The 4843-nt window shown below is 58.4% G+C and overlaps 1 protein-coding gene across 4 annotated transcripts in view; it reads left to right on the forward strand.

The window, feature by feature from the left end:
- The first annotated feature begins 4640 nt into the window (after positions 1-4640).
- The window catches only part of NFYC (nuclear transcription factor Y subunit gamma), a 37676-nt gene continuing 37473 nt past the window's right edge, over positions 4641-4843 (forward strand). For 2 of the 4 annotated variants that reach the window (XM_085306739.1, XM_085306737.1), the window contains exon 1: positions 4641-4820. The gene's annotated coding sequence lies outside the window, so the exon portion shown is untranslated. The remainder of the gene's footprint in view (positions 4821-4843) is intronic. The other 2 variants (XM_085306734.1, XM_085306738.1) reach the window with 1 other exon arrangement.

The raw sequence follows: 4843 nt of genomic DNA on the forward strand, positions 1-4843 counted from the left end.
CCGAATACAAACACTAATTTTCCTCCAAGCGGCGTCGCTTTTTACTCGTGGTGAATTCCTCCGGCGTTGCCTCTGCACCCCGGCTGGAACGGCAGCCACGTGCCGAGAGGAAACCCTCCTTCGCCGACTTTAACTCCGTCCATCCCTGGGACGGCGCCGGGCTCGGGCCGCTCGCGGGGCTTTCTGCGCGGTGCCGGCGCCGCCGCGAACCCCCCGGCCCCGGCGCGCAGCCGCCGCTGCCAGCGGGGAGAGGGAGAGGAAGGAGCGAGCGCCAGGGCTGGGGCGGCCCCTCGCTGCCCTTCGAGCCCCACTTGGGACAGTTTCGTTCAGAAAACGCCTATTTGGGGGTTCCCGGTGTCGGGGCGGGGGGGAGCTAGGTGGGGCCGGGCACGCGGCGCTCGCCGGCGTCGATCCGCGGGGACGGATCCGCTGGCAGCTGCCGGAGGGCGAGGGGACGGCGGGAGGGCTGGGATGGGCGCTGGGAAGCGGCCTGAGGAGCAGGAATAGCCGAAAGAACTAAATATGGAAAACTTGGATAAAACATAGCTGAAGTAGGGAGATGCGTATAAACAAACCCAGGGAGGGAGAGAGGTTGTCCGGAGGGGGCCTTTATGAGTAATATTTAGAAATACTAGCTGAAAAGATCTCCGTAGAAAAAGCTGTTTTATCAAAGCGAATTTCCAGCGTTGTGCGGGAAAGCGTCGATGCCGGGCGCATGTTTTTTGGGGGGGAAAAGATAGTGAAAACTCAAGACTGTGCAAAGGTTCTCCTCGTAACACTGCCAAGTTTTGATTATAAAACATAAAAAAAGATAAAGGTTTTGTGGCAATATAGAAGGGGGGGGAATGCAGTTTTGCTGATAGGAGCCGTTCTGGCTGCCTCGCTGGTTTGCGCTCCGCTCGGCAGGCTGCTCCGGGACCCCTCGTGCGTAGCGGGATCCCGTTACGGCTCTTCCCAGCTCTTAATTCGTTAAGGAGCTCGGCTCGCCGATCCGGCAGATCCTCACCGCCTTCTCCTTTGGGCTGCGGGTTTGCGCAGACGAAAAGGGGGTTGTTTAACGCGATTATTCCTGTACGGCCACGTAAGCGGATTCGCGGGGCCGGGCTCTGCAGCGCTCGAGGCCCCTGGCAGCGGCAGGCAAGCCCGGCGCTGGCTCCGCGGGCAGCGTGCCGGCACGTGGCGGCAGCTTCGCAGCCCCGGTTTCCTGGGCTCCCTGAGCTGCGAGGTGCCTGCGTGGGCAAGCCCGGCATGTCGCACGGATTCAGGGAGAGGTAAACCTTGTAAAGGTTTACGGGGAGAGGGTGGTTTACCCTGGGACTGCCAGGAGGGAAGAGAATAAACTGGGGGCAAAAAGGGTGCATTTTGGAAAGGCTTTTCCAAAATAACGCTGCCTCCGGGCAGGGGTAAGTCCCCATCCAGAGCCAGGCTGCGGAGCGGCCCCCGGGTGGGCAGAGCGTCCGGGCGGGCAGCTGGGCGCTCCCGTCCCCTTGGCATGGCTGGGTCCCTCGCAAAGGAGAGGAACACGTTGCTCAAGATGCCCGGGGAGGTTGTTGGTGCTGCGTCAGCTACTGCAGCCCTCTCCGTTACTCCTGCGACATGTCCCACTTCTCAAAGGAGAAAGAGCTGCAGTGAGATGCTGTAAAAWCTCCTTTTACTATTCTGCAGGGAGCAACCGGGTCACGTGGACTCACCAGTGTCCTACTGGGAGGGCCAACTTGCTTGATCTCTGCTGGGTATCAGCCAGCAATAGGCACTAGCACGCTAGCAGCTGCCCTGTCCGTTCCGCCTGGGATGCACCGGGCTCCCTTGGAGCTGGGGGCAGAGACACCAGCCGGATCTTTGCAGTGGGACCCAGTGAGCTGAACCAAGTCCCAGCTTTTAGTTGGGAGCTGCAGCCACTCCCCACTCCAGGAAGATAAAAGCATTTCCCTGGAAATCAGGTCTCTCTGTTGGAGCTTGGCTGAGCGTCTCAGCTCAGAGTGTGGCTCTCTTGCAGCTCTTGAAGTAAGGTTTACAGATTTCAAACCCTTTTTAATGACTTCTGTCAAAATCTGTGAAATGTTAAACGCGCTAGGCGAAGAGGCTGGGCTGGTCAAGCAGGTATCGGGCTCTGTGCTGCTACCTGATACGAGTTCGGATTTGCAGCGCGGGGAACGCCGTGAGTTACGGGAGCGTGTCCCGTTAACTGCTCTGCTTTTGGCTGCACACCGCATTTGGAGCACTGGGAAATRCCTGGTTGAACAGTGGTAGATCTGAGGCTGCGAGCTGGGGTGCTGGGTGCTTCCTTGTGGTGCCCAGTTTTTGGAGCGGCTCCGCTCCGCAGTAAAACACCTGCTTTCCCRGCGCCAGCTCAGAGGAGCTTGTCCCTGGCTGAGGATCCCCGTCTCAGCACCGCCAGCCCAAACCGCGGGACGGCACCCGAAGGGATACGCTTTTCTGTTCGATTTAAAGGATGAAGTTTCTACCAAGCCTCCAAAAACATGCRCGTGTATGTGTACACTCATATTGATGTTACAGGGTTTAATGCAAGAAAGGTGAGCACTGGAAAGGTGGCTCACAGCTGGGGCTGGGTATGAACCGGAACGTGACACAAGAAACGGAGCAGCCTGCTCGACTAAAAAGCCCTAAAATCCGGCCCTAACTACCTTCTTTCTCCCTTGGTGCGTCTGTGTCCAGTCAGATGCCAGCACATTATTCATCGCTGTTTTTTCGTAATACATTAGGAGAGTSAACACTTGTCTTTTCTTGGGGATTATCGCCCCAAAGCAATAGCTCACTTGGGATTCGTCCAGAGTTCGGTTGTAACGGGAGTCACATGGGATAGCAGAGGCAAAGGGCCAGGAATGTAACCTCTGCTGTAGGATCCAATTTTCACAAGTGTCAGACAAATTCAGCTTTCTGATACCTGGCTCCAGAGTGCAGTAAAGCTCCTCTGGGTCTTACTGCTGATGCAGGAGAGAACTGGCTGAGCAGGTAGCAGACGTCGATAAATGTGAAATCAACAAACCACAAAGAAATTTATGCAACTGCCAATAAAGCAAGGAGTGGAAAGTTTTTTTTCTTCTTTTTTTCCCTTGTTTTTGTTGGCTCCTCCACATTTCGAGTAGGCTGGCACAGAGACCTCTGTGGTTGCAGAGGGCTGCAATCCTTCCTGGGGAAGCTGAGCCACTCCGAACAACGCATCCATTGCTGCTGAAAGAGCAGGTGGGAAGGAAACAGAGCATCGCAGGCTCAGTGCAATAGCACACAGAGAATTAAGCTGGAGAAGGACTGGGGTGTTGTGCAGAAACCCCTCAAATGGGGCCTGCTCAGTGGCAGGAAAACCAGCTGGTTTGTTCCACAGCTGCGGCTGGCAGCAAAGTCAGCAGCATCACTGGCTAATTGATTTATAAATGAGCCATTTTGAAGAGGGGCTGTACATCACATATGACCACTGTCAGTCGTTACAACGAAAGCTGAATACCAGTCCAGAGAGAATTTAAAAAAATAACCGAGAATTAAAAAAATAACTGTGGCATGTATTATTTCTCTTGGCTGCTGTGCCTCGCAAGCACCCTGAGGTCACGAAGTTGCAAGAATTTCAACAAAACTGCAGGAATTCGCTGCAAGATGTCTCCCATTTCAGTGCCAACACGTGGGCTTTTGGGTAGTCTGGCTCTGAAACCACATCATAYGTGACCACAGAGATTTCTGCATTTCCTACCTTTGGGCAAATGTCATGCAACAGAAACCACAGACACGGAGCGTGTTTGCAGCATCCATGAGGACTCTTTCTCATCTCTTATGCAGGGTGCAAACCATATGCAATGAAGTGCTGTACCAGAAACATGCTGATCATCAGCAGAGATCTCCAATTTCCAAAACTCTGTGGAGCAGTTCAGGGGAACCACAGGAGCCAGACGGGACCTGACTTTGCTTTCCCATGTCCAGTGACATTAAAAGCACCAGATACGCAAATCCTCTCTCTAGCTTAAGTTGGATGTGATCAACCTGGGCAGCACGGAGACAATAAGGAGGCAGAGATGCATTGCTTTAGAGTAACTTTATAGGATGCAGTTTTCCATGGGAACAATACCGAAGCAGCACGAGTCACGCGTCAGCGTAACGCATCCCCGCAGCGCCCGGGAAGCGAGGCGGCGGAACCGGGGCGCGGACTTTTCCCTGAGCCGCCGCCGCTCGGGCAGGAGCGCTGCGGGGAGCTGCGCTGCGGTGACGGACGGGTGACGGGGCGCAGGCCGCCGACGTGAAGCGAGTCGGACAGCTCCTCGCCCGGGCGCCCCTCCCGGCTGCCGCACGAGAGCGGTGCCCGCGCGGCCCACGGCGGCAGCCGCTCGCCCCGGCCTCGAACCGCGGTACCGGCGGGGCCCGGCCCGGTGGCAGCAAGGCCCGGCGGTGGCCTAGGCCGAGGGCAGGCCCCGCCGCAGCCGGGGAGCTCTGGTGCCCCCCCGAGGCCAGGCGGCCCCGGGCTCCCCCCGCAGCGGGTCCCGGGCGCCGCCCGCACCGAGCGCTGCGGGCCGCGGGCCCCGCCCGGCGGTTCCGCCCATGGCGGCGCCCTTCCCGCCTCTCCTGCCCCGCGCCCAGAGGARGTCTCGCGAGATCCGCTCCGGGTCATGCGCCTGCGCAGTGCCGCCGCCAGGGGAAAGGGGCGGAGCCTCGCCGCAGCCGCCTCACGGATCCGCCGCCATCTTGTTTCTCGGCCGCTGGGCGCTCGCTCCGCTCTGGTCGCCCCCCTCCCCCTCCTTCCCGCCTCCCTTCAGCCGGGCCGGAGGCGGCGCGGGCGCCGGGCGGAGAAGGCGGAGGTCGCGGCGCTGGCTGTCCCGGTGAGTGCGCGGCTGTGCGGGCC

Source organism: Rhea americana, unplaced genomic scaffold (assembly GCF_003343005.1).
Source record: "Rhea americana isolate MKP2758 unplaced genomic scaffold, rheAme1 scaffold_246, whole genome shotgun sequence".
Lineage (NCBI taxonomy): Eukaryota > Metazoa > Chordata > Aves > Rheiformes > Rheidae > Rhea > Rhea americana.